The sequence below is a fragment of the Ictidomys tridecemlineatus genome, chromosome 1 (assembly GCF_052094955.1).
Source record: "Ictidomys tridecemlineatus isolate mIctTri1 chromosome 1, mIctTri1.hap1, whole genome shotgun sequence".
NCBI lineage: Eukaryota > Metazoa > Chordata > Mammalia > Rodentia > Sciuridae > Ictidomys > Ictidomys tridecemlineatus.
In genome coordinates, this window is record NC_135477.1 from 78,278,622 (window position 1) to 78,297,018 (window position 18,397).

General features: G+C 37.8%; 1 long non-coding RNA gene across 1 annotated transcript in view; it reads left to right on the forward strand.

Moving 5' to 3' along the window:
* Positions 1 to 18,397, forward strand: part of LOC110599023 (uncharacterized) — a 105,603-nt gene that overhangs the window by 46,426 nt on the left and 40,780 nt on the right. Inside the window, exon 5 of the long non-coding RNA XR_013436488.1 lies at positions 1 to 18,397. This exon is cut by the window's right edge and continues 40,780 nt beyond it. This is a non-coding gene — a long non-coding RNA (uncharacterized LOC110599023).

Below are 18,397 nucleotides of genomic sequence, written 5' to 3' on the forward strand. Positions count from 1 at the left end.
GATCACTAGGCAATGCTGAGCTGACGTGGATCTGGGGCGAACAGTCTGGGCCTCTCAGAATACGCACTGAGCCCAGATCGGCTGAATTCAAGCTCTCGTTCGCCTGCTTCCCGCAGACAAACAGCTGTGACTCAGCACTAATCCATCCGACTGAAATAACTGGTCAGCCCCTCTGATCCCACGGAGGTAAATGCCTACCGAGCCTTCATAGGTAGTGGCCACAGGTTTGAAACGGGGCTTGGGAGAGACAGTAAGGACCCACCCGTTGCATTGGTCACCCGGCAAAGGGAAACAAACTGTCGCCATTTGCAAGAGATACCACCATGGCAGAGAACTGACGTCATCAGACTGCGGCATAGGAGATAACTTCATTGAAACCTGCGGCTACAGGTGTGTAATCCCCTAACCTTCCCTCTCCACACATCGGGGAAACCTTAAGGGCCCCTCCCAGCTCCCCCAGACCAAGGGAATCAGACGTGGCGCGGGACCTGCGGCGCAGAACTACCGCTCCCACCAGAGCTGACAGCTGAGGTCTCTTGCACCAGCTACCGGGGGCATGGCTACTGGAGGGCAACTAAAATTCACTGAGGATTCTCAGCCACAAGATCTACAAACGTAGGGTCTGAGGGAAAGGCAACCTGGGAGAGTGTGCCAAATCGTCCATGAAAACAGGGCTCCTGGGAGCAGCAACCTGGTGTGTAGCCAGTATTGTGGTGAGCAGCACCCGTGAGAGGGGCCTGGCTAGAGGAAAAGTGGGGGAGTGACTAGACACAAAAGGAGGCCCTAGGCACTCAGGATTGGAGACTCGCCCAGTCTGGGAGGAGGAGCTGCTGCACAGTGATTGGTTCCCGCCTATTGACAGGAGAAACTTGGCCTGGTGGGCACAGCATCACCTACTAGAAGAGAAGTTAATCAAACTCTAAGACTGCATTTATTAGTTTTTTTTTTCTTTTTTCTTTTCTCTTTTTTTTTGATTTGGGTTTTTTCTTTCATTTTCATTTTTCTTTCTTGTTGTTTTTTTAATTTTTCTTACAATTTAAACGAAAATTTTTTTCTTCTAATTTTAATTTTAATTTTTTTTATTATTATATTATTGTTTTAAATTTTTTTTCCTTTTTTATTTCCTATTTTTTTCTTCTTTTGTCTTTTCTTTTCAATTTTCTTATCCCCCCTTCCTTGAATTCTACCTGCTTACTCTCATTCTCTTTAGTGACTTCTTCCCTTCCCTTCTAATACCTTTCCTCCCGAGCATCAAATAAATTTATAGGAGTAAACAGTAACTCAGCAGTCAAACAGAACAAGAAGTAACATGAGCAGCTTCAAAAAGCAAGGAAGAAAAGGAGTACAAACAATGCAGGACAGCCTACATATTCAGGAGGACCTAGAGTCATCAGAAAAATGGTCATATAAAGAACTCAAGGAACACCTTAGACAGATGGAATGGAATCTTAAAGAGGATACAAGACAGCAAATTCAAGCAGCGAAAGAACACATTGAGAATGAATTACATAAACAGATAAAAGAAGAAGTTAAGCATCTTTATCAGGAGATAGAGATTATAAAAAATAATCAAAAAATAATTTTAGAAATGAAGGAAACGATAAACCAAATTAAAAACTGAATTGAGACTATCACTAACAGAGTGGAGCAAGTAGAAGCCAGAACATCAGATAATGAAGACAAAATATATCATCTTGAAAAGAGTCTAGCCAACTCAGAAAGGCTGGTAAAAAATCATGAGAAAAACACCCAAGAGTTATGGGATAACGTAAAAAAACCAAACTTACGAGTCATTGGGATAGAAGAAGGTACAGAGATTCAAACCAAGGGAATGAGTAACCTGCTGAATGAAATAATTACAGAAAACTTTCCAGAAATAAAAAAGGAAACAGATATACAAATTGAAGATGCATACAGGACACCGAGCACACAAAATTACAGTAGACCAACGCCAAGACACATTGTTATGAAGATATCCAATATACAATACAAAGAGAAAATATTAAAAACTATAAGAGAAAGGAGACAGATTACTTTCAAAAATAAACCAATAAGGTTAACAACGGATTTTTCATCACAGATGCTGAAAGCAAGAAGGTCATGGAACAATGTATTTCAAACACTGAAAGACAATGTATGCCAACCAAGAATTCTGTATCCAGCAAAATTAAGCTTCAGGTATGACAATGAAATAAAAATCTTTCATGAAAAACAAAAGTTTAAAGAATTTGCAGCCAGAAAACCAGCACTGCAAAGCATTTTGAGCAAAACACTACACGAGGAAGAAATGAAAATCAATAACCAAAACCATCAGAGGGAAGTGCCTTGGTAAAGACAGAGGGCAAGGGGAAAGATAATCATGGAGAAACAAACTAAATTTTTTAGAAAAAAGGATAAATAATCAAGCATGGCTGGAAGTACAAACCATATATCAATAGAAACTCTGAATGTTAATGGCTTAAACTCTCCAATAAAGCAACATAGGCTGGTATCATGGATTAAAAAAACAAATCCAACAATATGCTGCCTCCAGGAGACACATCTGATTGGAAAAGACATACACAGGCTGAAGGTGAAAGGATGGGAAAAGATATACCAAGCACACGGTCCTCGTAAGCAAGCAGGGGTGGCCATCCTCATATCGAATAAAATTGACTTCAAGACTAAGTTAATCAAAAGGGATAAGGAAGGACATTATATACTGTTAAAAGGAACCATTCACCAACAAGACATAACAATTATCAATATTTATGCACCAAATAATGGTGCTGCGACATTCATAAAACAAATTCTCCTCAAGTTCAAGAATCAAATAGACCACAACACAATAATTATGGGTGAAACTACTAGAACTAATAAATGAATTCAGCAAAGTGGCAGGATATAAAATCAACACGCATAAATCAAAGGCATTTCTGTATGTCAGCGACAAAACTTCTGAAACGGAAATGAGGAAAAACACTCCATTCACAATATCCTCCAAAAAAATAAAATACTTGGGAATCAACCTAACAAAAGAGGTGAAAGATTTATACAATGAAAACTACAGAACCCTAAAGAGAGAAGTAGAAGAAGATCTTAGAAGATGGAAAAATATACCCTGTTCATGGATAGGCAGAACTAACATTATCATAATGGCGATATTACCAAAAGTTCTCTATAGGTTTAATGCAATGCCAATCAAAATCCCAAGGGCATTTCTTGTAGAAATAGATAAAGCAATCATGAAATTCATATGGAAAAATAAAAGACCCAGAATAGCAAAAGCAATTCTAAGCAGGATGTGTGAATCAGGCGGTATAGTGATACCAGATTTCAAACTATATTACAGAGCAATAGTGACAAAAACAGCATGGTACTGGTACCAAAACAGGCGGGTGGACCAATGGTATAGAATAGAGGACACAGAGACTGATCCACAAAGTTACAACTATCTTATATTTGATAAAGGGGCTAAAAGCATGCAATGGAAGAAGGATACCATCTTCAACAAATAGTGTTGGGAAAACTGGAAATCCATATGCAACAAAATGAAACTGAATCCCTTTCTCTCTCCATGCACAAAAGTTAACTCAAAATGGATCAAGGAGCTTGATATCAAATCAGAGACACGGCATCTGATAGAAGAAAAAGTTGGCCCCGATCTACATATTGTGGGGTCGGGCTCCAAATTCCTTAATAGGACACCCATAACACAAGAATTAATAACAAGAATCAACAAATGGGACTTACTTAAACTAAAAAGTTTTTTCTCAGCAAGAGAAACAATAAGAGAGGTAAATAGGGAGCCTACATCCTGGGGACAAATTTTTACTCCTCACACTTGAGATAGAGCCCTAATATCCAGAGTATACAAAGAACTCAAAAAATTAGACAATAAGATAACAAATAACCCAATCAACAAATGGGCCAAGGACCTGAACAGACACTTCTCAGAGGAGAAGTACAATCAATCAACAAGTACATGAAAAAATGCTCACCATCTCTAGCAGTCAGAGAAATGCACATCAAAACCACCCTAAGATACCATCTCACTCCAGTAAGATTGGCAGCCACTATGAAGTCAAACAACAGCAAGTGCTGGCGAGGATGTGGAGAAAAGGGCGCACTTGTGCATTGCTGGTGGGACTGCAAATTGGTGTGGCCAATTTGGAAAGCAGTTTGGAGATTCTTGGGAAAGCTGGGAATGGAACCACCATTTGACCCTGCTATTGCCCTTCTTGGACTATTCCCTGAAGACCTTAAAAGAGCATGCTACAGGGATACTGCCACATCGATGTTCATAGCAGCACAATTCACAATAGCTAGACTGTGGAACCAACCCAGATGCCCTTCAATAGATGAATGGATAAAAAAAAAATGTGGCATTTATACACTGTGGAATATTAGGCAGCACTAAAAAATGACAAAAATCATGGAATTTGCAGGGAAATGGATGGCACTAGAGCAGATTATGCTTAGTGAAGCTAGCCAATCCCTAAAAAACAAATACCAAATGTCCTCTTTGATATAATGAGAGCAACTATGAACAGGGCAGGGAGGAAGAGCAGGAATAAAAGATTAACTTTAAACAGAGACATGAGATGGGAGGGAAAGGGAGAGAAAAGGGAAATTGCATGGAAATGAAGGGAGACCCTCATTGCTATACAAAATTTCATAAAAGAGGTTGTGAGGGGAATGGGAAAATAAACAAGGAGAGAAATGAATTACAGTAGATGGGGTAGAGAGAGAAGATGGGAGAGAAGGGGAGGGGGGATAGTAGGGGATAGGAAAGGTAGCAGAATACAACAGTTATTAATAGGGCATTATGTAAAAATGTGGATGTGTAACCGATGTGATTCTGCAATCTGCATTTGGGGTAAAAATTGGGAGTTCATAACCCACTTCAATCTAATATATGAAATATGATATGTCAAGAGCTTTGTAATATTATGAACAACCAATAAAATAAATAATTAAAATAAAAAAAGTTATGTTGTAATCAAGATATAAGTATTAAAATATAACTGTTGATAGATTATATAAATACATGATTATTCATATATGTTTGTGAGTGTATGTACACTTTTGTCAGCTCCATCAAGAGTAAGTAAGATCAGAGGATATGAAGGAAGGATTCTTAGATTTTTTTCTTAACACAGAGGTTACATTAAACAAACAAACGAACACCTGTATTACGAAACTAGATGCCTTTGCATGTTCACATTACAGCTCAGGGTGGCACTTTTGCCATTATCCAGTATATTCCTGACAACTCTTGACAATGTAACTAGAATAAATCCTTAAAGATTTACGTTTTGAAATAGATGCTATGTCCTTGTATTTTGTGGCATGGAATGAACATTTTAGTTCATGGTTTTCTAATACTTCCTGGTGGAACAGATTGCTGATATCTATAGACATTTTCATAGCCTTGATGTATTTTTATGTTATCATGTCTGTTGTTTTATCAATTTTGGTCCTATTATTATGTCTTCTTGTCTCATTCATAGGGTATCCACCTCCTAGATAGCTTGTTATCTATCAAACCATGCAATTACCATGGCCTGCTGGATAGACCTTATAAAAAATATTAAGCATTTCACTGATAGATAACAGGGATTAAAAATACCTACCCTATACCCCTAATCAGCAGATCATAGATACTGATTGAACTTCATCACCCTTATTCTCTGTGTAATTCAGGGTCTTCAGTACTTGAGGGGGAAAATGTTGTAGACAAATGGATATGAATGGTAGAAACATGAGATTAATTAGATTTGTCATGTCACATCTTAAAGTGACATGGCAAGACCCTAAACATTCAATCCCACGTAAGAGAAATCTCTAAGTTTGGTGCCTTATACAAAAATAGGCATGCCTCTAAATGGGGGAATGTGACAGAGATCCAGACCTGATTATTAAATAAAATTATGAGAACATTAAGATAAAGAACCTTTCCCTGTGGAAAGGGTTAACTTTCTTATACTTTATAACTTTCTGAACTCTCTAGAAATGTAGCTACATCGATTAATTGCTAGGCCAATTAACTGCCATCTAAACTGTAGCCTTGTAGGCTTAATTCTTAGAACTATAGCTCTTAGGGAGGTAAAATCAAGTTATCTTGAGTTACTGATGCCTGTGGTGAAGGCCACATGGTGATAGTACTCACAGTGTTTTACTGTCTTTGTTCTACACCTATGAACTACTTATTGTAAATTCCCTGTGCATGCTCTTTGGTCACATTGGACAAGAGTTCAAACCCTCCAATGTTGTATTGGTTAAGAAATGATGTCTACTTTCCTATTAAGAGTTCCCTGTAACCTCAGCTTCGGGTCCAGAACTTTAGAACTCTAGCTTATCTGGGTCTGAGTCCATCAGTGTAAAGAAAACTGATTTCTTCAAGCCTTGGAGAACTTGGAGTGGTGCTTGGTGTCTTTCTGAGAGTGATTTCCATAACAAAAGAAGCAGCTGAAGACTTTGGCATTACAGGGGTACAAGTCTTATTTTCAATGAAAGATCTAAAACAGAATAGACTAGATCTAGGAAAATTTATACATGGACATAGCAATACACTGAGAAATTTCAACACTTAATCAAAACTTTGGACTCAATTTGGGAGGATATAAATAATACTATTTGTATAGATTTTAGAAACCACAGAGTGATAGTGACAGGATCTCCCTAAGCTTTTAGAGATCAACTGCATCTTGTGGATAGAGGTTATCCAATAGGAATTACTGAAGTTCCTACTATAGACCCAAAATGGAATTATGATGAGGAAGAAGTTAGGAAAAAGCAGAACTATTAACTATTCTGCTTAAATGAAGGACTGAGAGAAAGCAGAATGAAGCCTTTAAACTATGCAGAATTAATAATGATACAACAGAACAATTAAGCCTGCTTTCCTTCTGGAACACCTTAAGGTGACACTCATTCAATACACTTGTATAAGTCCATATTCTCTAGAAGGACAGTTGATTTTTAAAAGGTAAGTTTATCATTCAGTCAGCCCAGATATTAGAAATAAACTGTAGTAGTTAGCCTTGTGTCCTTGGACTCTCATTGATGAACTACTAAAAATTGCATGTCCATGTATTATAACCACGAAAAGAGAAGGAATTAATGGCCCAGAGAAGAAATTATAAGGTACTAGAATGGAAAGTCCATCTCTTGAAGGCAGCACTAGTCAAATCCAGTTTTCGGTATCCTCAAATCATGTCTCCAAACAAATAGATAACAACAATAAAAACACAAAACAAACAAACAAAAAAACCCTTGGCCACTGGAAGTATAACTGCCCAAGCCATAGCCAGGCAATAGTCACAGTGTGAGTGACAAGGACACTGGAAACATGATTGCTCTGAGGACCAAAGAGACTTTAGGAAAACTGACTCTGCTGATGCCCCAGTGGCTAAAAAATCAGAAGGTCTTCAGACTCCATTGGCCTATGGCACTTCCATTGCAATTCATAGATGGAACTGAGGGTAATACTGGATTTTGCAGGCAAACCAGTGTCATTCTTACTTGATACAGTTGCCATTTATTCTGCTCTTATTTCTTTCTCTGCCAAATTATCTACCAGCTTTTGCTAGGTTAACATGAATTGATGGAAAGACCCATACCCAACACTTTAATGAACTGGTGGTTTTGTACATGGAGTAACTGGACATTTCCTCATTCCTTCCTTATAAGCCTGACTGTCCAGACCGTCCATTAGGTCAAGATATATTAGAAATGAGGGGAGCTCAGATTGTTTTTGAAAATTCACAGGAATCACCTATGACATTTAAGACTTTAACAAATTCCACAAGGCATCTTCACAATGCCTGGAGATTCAAATGTAAATCCTGAGGTATGGGACATTGGAATCCCAGGAAAGATACAAAAAAACAACAAAAAAATCATATTCTTGGCCTACATGACCAAGGACCATAAATGGGAATTTTTAGACTTAAGGAGCCTACTAATTTCATATTTACTCTTAAGGAGCCTACTAATTTCTCTAACTGAAGGGGAAATATTACTTTCTAGCTGTGGTCTTTGTAAGATATTGTTTAAATGCTGGTTTAAATTGTAACATTTCTATGCTAGATTGGAATGACAGCACTTAGGAATGTTTGCTTGCAATTATTTTGAGAAACAGCTGCCTGTGAAAAGCACCACTCCCCTTATCACTTGTAGGTGCTAGCCCTGCTTTAGACCTCTCTCTGCTTCAGTAAACAGGCTTGCCACAAAAATTCCCATTCATGGTCCTTAGTCATGTAGGCCAAGAATTCAAATTTACAAATGCTGCAACTAAGAAATGAAGTTAAACTCAGGGCCCAGAATTCAGAGTGATAGCTCATGTGGGTCTGCTGGTATAAATAAACCTGAGTTCTTCAACCCTGCAAGTGCTGCTTGTTCTCTTGAGAACCAATTTCCATAACATAACAAGAGGCAATATCCTTGAAAACCTGAAACTCTTGCTGCCAATCATTCCCTAATTAATACATTTTTAAATCATGGATTCTGGGCGCCTTGTAACACCCAAAGTCTAGCTCTTAGAAATAGTAATGGGGACAATCCTCTGGTTCAAGACTTAGAATAATTAATAAGGCAGTCATTCCCATCCATCCAATACCTCCTAATCCCTATATACTCTTAAAGTGGACTCCTTCTGACAGAAACTGGTTCTCAGTACTAGATTCAAAGCATGCAATTTCTACATACCAGTTCATCCTGACTCTCAATATCTGTTTGCATTTGAATGGAGAGAAACAGAAGGTGAGGTGGAACAAGTAACTTGGATAGCTTTGCTGTTTGGACAAGGATTAGCCAAGGATTTAAGAGACCTTAATTTTAAGATTGAACAGTATTACAACATGTATATAATTCTAACATGATCCTCATCCTGTGAGGCTGCAAAAGATCATGTAGAAATTACTAAATTTTCAGGCTGATCATGGATTCTGAATATCTAAAAACAAACAAAAAGGGCCCAGTTAATGCAACATAAAGTAACCTATTTCTGAGTTATTTTGTCAAGGAGAACATTTCTAGTCAATAATTAGCACCATAAAAATATATTGCAGTGATAACATTGTGCACCAAAAATAAATCAAAGTTGTAAAATCTATTCTCCTAATCTAAAATTCCTAATAAATATTTCAATATACCTGAGAGATGGATCATCTCTACATTCTATAACTTCAGGAAAGCTAGAATTTCAGTCACAGGGTCACTTTATAAGTATTCTCATAAAATAGGTTTTAGAAATAGTGATAGATACTCAAAATGCAAAATAATTTATCTAAAATTATGTCTCCTTACTCAAAATCCTTGGCAAATTATTCTTTGGTAAAGAGTGATGATGATATTCTAGGCATAACATTAAATTTCCATGGATTAGTTATTGGATCTCACAAACTATGAAGGCTGGGCATCATTTTTTTTTTCAAAACTAGCTCCAATTCTATGTACTCCTCTATTTCCATTCTTGAAATCATAATTTGCAGGTGTTCTCAACAGGAAACAAGAGTCCATTATTTTCTATTAGCTGTTTCTGGTCAAGTTTTATGACATACATCTTCCAACAGAATGGGAAAGGTTTCCAATTTCTTGGAATAAGTCCAGGCAGTTACCCTGCAGGATGGTAAAAGACAGAGGATTAATCACCTGCACTGACCCAGCTGATAGTTGGCCAGATTCGAGAAGCAGGGCTCTGAGATGACTGGTAGCTGAATGAAAGACACATGTGTGAGCTGAAACAAGATCACAAGACAAATAACACCACCACACTATTAATAGAAATACTGTCTGGACTGCAATTGCCCCAGAGTATATAGTTTAGCTGGGTGACCACAGAAGAGAGGAAATGCAAGTACATCTCTCAGCTGACTGATTCAAACCTTCAAAGAAAGGAGTTTCCTCAAGCTGTAGTAGGTTGTGAATAACTATAATACACATTTGTATGAGAATTATTCTATACTGGGCAAATGAGAATACTAAAGGTCTGAGTGCTTACACAGCAATGCAGTAGGGAAACAGTGTCTTAAAATGTGGACATTGGATTTTACACCCCTTCTCATCACCATCATGTCCTGATGTGCCATTTCTTTCTTCATAGCAGATCAGTATTCACCCAGAGCTTTCAGTTTGGAACACAACAATCAGTTGACTGGAGATGGCAGGGAACTAGGGAACTCAGGTTCCTAAGTACTGATGCTGGTGTGGAGTTCTAGAATGACTAATGGTGGGACACATAGGAGGAGCTGTAAGAACCATTAATGTCAAGTAATAGTGGAATCAGATGGATTAGAAGATGTGGGAGGGCCCAGGGTGTTAGTCAGTGTAGATCACTTCTCTAACATTCATAAAGCCTTAGGTTTGATTTATTACACCAAAAGTAAGAAGAAAAGAAAAGCAGACATCCAAAAAGACACAAAGACAGTCTTGGTTTTCCAACATCTTTACTTTCACTTACTAGAAAGAACTATTTGCTATACATACTCATTGAAAGTGTGCATAACCAAGTCATAACTTTAAATCATTTTTATCTCTAGTAACTGTTGTTCTACAAATATTAAGTTTTCAATAAATATTTCTTAGGAAATTTTTTGAAAGCATGGTTTCTTTATTGATTCTTGAACTGTAGATGCCAGCATTTTAATGTATAAACCTTAATCAAAGCACACTGATATTTAATCCACAAAGCAATTAGGAGATGAAATATCTCTTGCTAGACTTTTCTCATCACCCAAATATTCCTTTTTAACTGGCTCCTCCTCAAGTTTTAATAATAATGTCATTTGTATTAAGGAGCCTACTAATTTCATGTTTAGACTTAATGTTTGAACCTCCAACAAAGAACTGATATTTCTGGTTGAATTTCAGTTCCATGACTCCATGGCAGAATAATTTTTGGTTACTACAAATGAAGTTGATAGGTAGCTGTGGTATACATATAGCAGGCAAAGTCATCTAGTAGATATTGTGGATGCCCCACAAAGGGCTATGATATAAACTCTACATGATTTTATACCTAAAGTTTACCTAAAACCTTAGCCTTTTTAACAAAGACCCATACAAGTTTGTTCAAAAGGCATTGGAAATTTAGTGCACCCCAAACCCACAATCAGTGGCGAAATGAGTATTATGAATAGGTTTCTTACCTTTGGCCAATGGGCCAGTCTGGCTTAGACATGTATTCATGTTCTCTGAAAACTCTTTTAAAATTGTGCAATGTGCCTGGCATGGTGGCACATGCCTATAATCCCAGTGACTCTGGAGGCAGGAAGATCGTGAGTTCAAAGCCAGCCTCGGCAATGGTGAGGCACTAAGCAACTTAGTGAAACCCTGTCTCTAAATAAAATATAAAATAGGGCTGAGAATGTGGCTTAGTGGCTGAGTGCCCCTGAGGTCAATTCCTGGTACCCCCCCCCAAAAAAATTGTACAGTGTACTCATACTTCTTCATAAGAAGAAGAGAGTGGAGGAACATATTATGGAGATGCCATGTGTGGTAGAATTTCTCCCACAACTCCTGCCCCTCAGGTAGGATTTTCCCATTTATAAGCTCATTTGGACCTTCCCACCAATCTTCTTCAGAAGGAAATCTCATGAGGAGCTTTTCACAGCCTTTTTTTAGGGGAATGCCAGATGAAGCCTCATGCCCAGGTATTGCTTGGGCGCAATCTGAGATTTTACAGCTTTGCTGAATCATTTCTGCCCCCCCCCCATTTCTACAGCCCATGCTACTTCTCCCCAGTAGGTCTTCTGTTGTTATCCATACTCATTCTTCAAGAAATCTATGAATATTAGGTGTCCTCTTCCTTTGCCACCTTTCATATGAATTGTCATGTCTCTTTTCTTGGAGAATGGACTCCTGCTTAGGGGTTGTGGCCCTAGGGAAAATTCAGATAATTATGACGGGGTTGTATTGACTTTTAAGTAATAGCTGTCCTGTTGATCAACTGGAGTCACCTGCTACAAAAACCCAGGACTACTCTTGGTCCACCATTTGTTGAACTGTACTTTGGGACTTCCCCTTCATGGAGAAACAGTTCATACTACATCCTGAGTAGGATGGCTCCAAAGTGGTCATTGGAAATTTAGACCATACAGAAACATCCAACAGTTCCCACCTTACTACAAATGATATGCAGTGGCCTTGGAAAGGCCTAAAGATCATAATATCTGTTTCTCACTTCAATGATGCATTTATGACTGCATGGACACCTTGTATTTTCTCAGAGAGAAAACCAAATGTTTCTACCACAGCCAGGCCCACTCCTAGCCTAGTCTTTCAATTCTTCTACCTAGGAACATCTTTCTCCTGGGATTTTGGCTCAGTGGTATCATACTTGCCTAGAAACATCTTTCTTAGAATGTGGCACAGGTCAGTTCTTTGCCTCCTATCTTCACATGTTGCCTTCTGAGTAGTCCATTCTCACCCACTTTATTTATTTCATCCTTTCCAATCCCCATTCTAATTTATCCATTTCTTACACTTTTATCATCTAAGCTCATATCACTATCTGGCAAACTACATATTTTTACCTACTTTTTGTTTAGGGTCCAACTGTTCATTTTAGGCTATAAGTTCCATAAAAGCTGGGATTTTTTACAAATTTGCCCACTATTTGTAAAACATATTTACTGAATCAATGTCTAAAATCTATTTGTTGAATGAGTAAAAGTATCAAGAGTTTCTTTTTTTGTAGGAGGGATTGAGCCCAGGGGCATTTGACCATTGAGACACACCCTCAGCATTTTTCATTTTGAGGCAGGGTCTCATTAAGTTGTTTAGACTGGCTTTGACCTTATAAGCCTCCTGCTTCAACATCTTGAGTTGTTAGAATTACAAGCATGCACCACCATGCCTGATCAGGGTTTCTTTTTGAGGTGATAAAAAACGTTGCTAAATCAACTGTGGCAGTGGTTGTGCACATCTGTGAATATAGCAAAAGTCATCAAACTGTAGGCTTTATATGGGTGAATTGTATGGTATGTGAGCTAAGGCTGTCAAAAGAGAACAAGAGATATAATATCCCAGGCAATGTCATAAGGAGATCACCATGTATGCTCTGTGAGAATAGAATATGTAGCGAAATTTCCTTCATTACACCATTGACCTGGGATGTCAATTAGGAAAAGCACCTCCACAATGGCTGCAAAGTGCAAGCTCCAACATTAGAAGACAAAGGCTCAAATCCTCCAAACACCTCTTTCTAGTTGAGGAACTTTGGAAATGTCACCATTTTTTTCTAATGTACAAAATGGGCACATAATAGTACCCAAGGTCTGTAAGTAAACTCTTCACATTATATGGAAAGCTGAAAAGTGACAATGGATAATTGCAGTAAATACTGTAATGGACATACTGACCATTATTATGAGGTATTTTCAGGATTTTTATGGCAAACCACAGGAGATGGGAGACAGACATAAACAAGATCTCAGTGACTGTTTCTTTTGATGCATCTTTATATACTAAGTGCTGATGGACTTTGTTTTATTGAATGAAAGGTATATAAACTTAACTGTAGGAGCAATGTTTCCACACTTCCATACAAAATAGGATTGAAGGCATTATTTCCAAATCTGTAAGATCGATGAAATAAATTATTTGCTAATTTAATACTGAGGCAAATTTGTTTCTATTCTTCCTCCACCACTTACCCATTTACCCTCATCCCTACTCCACAAAACTCCCCACCCACATCCATCCCATCTGATGCCCCACTCTACCACCCATGTATGGACCCTCCTATCTCTGCCATAGCCATCAAGAAAACCCAACAAGCATGCAGGAATTGCACCCTCACTTCCTCTGCCCCAGTATGCCCCCCACACAGATGCAGCATGCCCCTCCCCTTCCCTGTGCTGCCTCCCAGCAACAGGAACAGTGGGTTTCCCCTCCCTCATGCACTATCTCACTCAGCTCCTGGTCCCCTAATCTCTCCACAGCCAGGGCCCAACTCACCAAACACTACCCTTGCACATGGGAACCTTCCCTACCCGTAACTCCCCTCCATGCTCCAAACTAGGGCTCCAGGGGAAACAATCCATAACAACCACCTGCTCTGGTGCAGTCTAAAAGGCTAGTATGGGTGGGCCTGGCATTCTCACTGGGCACTATGGAGAGGATGATGGTTACTCATTCATGAAGGGCAGCAAAGATGATATGATAAACAGTCCTGGCAGCCGACAAAAAGAAAAACCTTGGAGAACACAGAGGAACCTGCTTCTCCAGTGCCTGGCCACCTCTTCTACACCCACAGAAACATGTTGCACCGTGGATCAGATGCATGAGAGGGGTGGTGCTGTGCTTCAGGGCTTTGGGGCGGGTCTATATGAGAGGGCATGGTCTATGAATACCCTGTAGGGGAAAAGCGTGCCAAGAAGCAAGACCCAGGGGACTGGACTCAGGGCTCAGTGTCAGATCCCTGGGAGGTCATGGAGCCATAATGGTGGTGGACAATTGATAAGACCTAGTGATAGCAAGACCTACAGTACTCATCCTGTCTACAATGACTCAGGCTAATGTTGGTTGATATCAACACAACATTCATTCATCCTATGTGTGTCCTTGATTTAAAGACAGTCCTTATAGAAAGTATGTAGTAGGATTCTAAAGTTTTCTTTCCAGTCACAATGTCTTTTGCACAGTGAGTTTTATTAATTTTCATTTTGAAAAATCTGGTTACATGAAATAAAGTTACATGAAAGGAGATAGAATAGAACATGAATTCAATCCTTTCATTCAACATTTTAGCATTAAAACCAGGAAAGCATAAATTCTAACCACTGAAATATCCTCTTTACTACAAGAATATTACAGCACAAAATTCTAATGGGCAAAAATTCTGAAGCTGGCTTTGAATTTGCCATCTTCCCGCCTCCACCTCCCAAGCCACTGGGATTACAGGTGTGCACCACTTTGCCCACACATCCTTCCTTTTGTAATATATATTAGTTATATATTAATTTGTGAAATATATATTGTTAATTAATACATATTATATACATTAAGCACTAATGTAATATATATTAAATGTAATATATAATATATAATATGTAATGTGTGTTTGTACAAACATATATTTTGTCATCCACTCAATCTATTCATAGACACTTGGCTGTTCTGCACCTTTGTACTGTTATAATAATACTGATATTGAAGCCAGATTTAGACAGTCAGTATAGGTAAATAAATCAATTCAGGTCAGATCAAGGAGGCCAATTTGAGACCAAGAAGACTGCCCCTGAAGGATTGAAATGCTAATATTTCAGAGTCCTTCCTCCACCCTTATCAAGATAATCTGCCCCTACTCCAACCTGTTGCTAACATAACCTATCCCAAGGATTATCCCTCCCTACAGGGGGTTATAAAAGTTGTTATCTGGCCCTTCCCCTTGTACATCTGCTTCTCACCTTTTGGCCACTCCACTGAGCATCTTCTAGCCTAGTCATATATACAGGAAGGAGAGAGATGAAGGGAAGAGAGCAGGAAAATGAAGGAAGCCTGGAATATATAAAAAAAGGCAGAACACTCTCACTTCTTGGCATACCAGGATACCAGCTATGACCCCCTTCTCCCTTCTGGGAGAAGTCTATGTTACACCTTTTAAAATAACCCTATTTTTTTCTTGCCTCAGCATGCTTCTCTAATGTTACACCTCAACTTGTGAGGAAGCAGGACTCGTCACTAGTATTGCTATGAACATGGGTGTTAAAATGTTTAAGTTCTGCTTTGAATTATTATGGTTGTATACCCAGAAGTGAAATCATCTGGGTCATGTAGGATTTTTGTTTCCATTTTTTTAGGAACCATCACACAGTTTTCCATAACATAACTACAATTTTAGATTGCCACTAACACTCTAATTTTCTACATCCTTGACACCACTTGCTACATTCTGCTTTTTAAAAAAAAAAAAAAATAGTAGCCAACCTAATGAATGTGATGTAATATCTCATTGTAGTTTTGATTTTCATTTACCTGATAATAGCAATGTTGATTGTCTTTTTGTGTGTTTGGTTGAATTTTGTCTTTTTGTGTGTTTGGTTGAATTTTCTATATATTTTGGATTTTAATCCCTTATCAGTTTGCCACTCTCTCAGTATTTTTAAAATTTATTTATTTTTTATTTATATATGACAGCGTAATGCATTATAATTCTTATTACACATATAGAGCATAATTTTTCATATCTCTGGTTGTATGCACAGTATATTCACACCAATTAATGCCTTCATATCTGTACTTTGCATAATAATGATCATCACATTCCACCATCATTAATAACCCCATGTTCTCTCCCTTCCCCTCCAACACCTCTGCCCTATCTAGAGTTCATCTATTCCTCCCATGCTCCCCCTCCCTACCCCACTGTGAATCAGCCTCCTTATATCAAAGAAAACATTTGGCATTTGGTTTTTGGGATTGGCTAACTTAGCATTATCTTATTCCATCCATTTACATGCAAATGCCATGATTTTAGTTTTTTAGTTTGGTCAATTTTTTTAATTGTTTCTTTTGTTTCAATTTCATTGATTTCAGCTCTGATTTTAATTATTTCTTGCCTTCTACTACATTTGCTCTGTTTTGCTCTTCTTTTTCTAGGGTTTTGAGATGAAATGTGAGATCATTTATTTGTTGTTGTTTTTTTCTTTTTTTGAGGAATGAACTCCAAGCAATGAATTTTCCTCTTAGAACTGCTTTCATGGTGTCCCATAGATTCTGATATGTTGTGTCTGTGTTTTCATTTATCTCTAAGAATTTTTTGATTTCCTCTTTTATGTCTTCTGTAACCCATTGATCATTCAGTAACATATTGTTCATTCTCCAAGTGACGTAGGATTTTTCCTTCCTTCGTTTATTTCCATTTCATTCCTTTATGATCAGATAAGATGCATGGTATTATCTCCACTCCTTTATAATTTGTAAGAGTTGCCTTATGGCATAGTATATGGTCATTTTTGAGAAGGATCTATGTGATGCTGAGAAAAAAGTATATCCGCTTGATGGTGGTTGTTGTATTCTATATATGTTGGTTAAGTCTAGGTTATTAATTGTGTTATTGAGTTCTATAGTTTCTTTATTCAACTTTTGTTTGGAAGATCTGTCCACTGTTGAGAGAGGTGTGTTCTACACTTATAAGTCACCCATAATTATTGTGTTGTGGTTTATTTGACTCTTGAACTTGGGGAGTGTTTGTTTTATGAACATAGCAGCACCATTTTTTGGAGCATAAATATTGATAATTGTTATGTCTTGTTGGTGAATGGTTCCCTTTAACAGTATATAGTGTCCTTCTTTATCCATTTTGATTAACTTAGGCTTGAAGTCAATTTTATTCGATATGAGGATGGCCACCCCTGCTTGCTTCTGAGGACCATGTGAGTGGTATGATTTTTCCCAACCTTTCACTTTCAACCTGTGTATGTCTTTTCCTATCAGATGAGTCTCTTGAAGGCAGCATATTGTTGGATCTGTTTTTTTAATGCAGGTTACCAGCCTATGTCGTTTAATTGGTGAGTTTAAGCCATTAATGTTTAGGGTTACTATTGATATATATATGTACTTCTGGTCATTTTTGTTTATTTATTTATTTGTTTGTTTTTAATTTGGTTTATTTTTCCCCCGCTTTACTGAGGTACTTCCCACTGTTGGTTTTGGTTGTTCTTTTTCATTTCCTCTTCGTGTATGGTCTTGTCCAAAATGCTTTGCAGTGCTGGTTTTCTGGCTGCGAATTCTTTTAACTTTTTTTTTTATCATGGAAGATTTTTATTTCATTGTCAAACCTGAAGCTTAATTTTGCTGGATACACCCATTATCTTTCAGCGTTTGAAATACGTTGTTCCAGGATCTTCTCGCTTTTAGCATCTGTGATGAAAAATCAGCTGTTAACTTAATTGGTTTACCCCTGAATATAATCTGCCTCCTTTCTCTTATAGCTTTTAATATTCTCTCCTTGTTCTGTATGTTGGATATCTTCATAATAATGTGTCTTGGAGTTGGTTTATTGTGTTTTTTGTATGTTCAGCATCCTGTAGGCTTCTAGGATTTGGACATCCGTTTCATTTTTCATGCCTGGAAAGTTTTCTAAAATTATTTTATTTAACAGATTGCTCATTCCTTTGGTTTGGACCTCTATACTTTCTCTATCCCAATGACTCTTAAGTTTTTTTTTATGATATTCCATATCTCTTGGATGTTTTGTTCATGGTTTCTTACCATCCTTTTTGAGTTGACTAGACACTTTTCCAGATGATATATTTTGCCTTCATTGTCTGATGTTCTGATTTCTACTTGATCTACTCTACTGGTAATACTCTCATTTGAGTTTTTAATTTGGTTTATAGTTTTCTTCATTTCTAGGATTATTGTTTGATTTTTTTATAACCTCTATCTCCCGGTAGAGTTGTTCTTT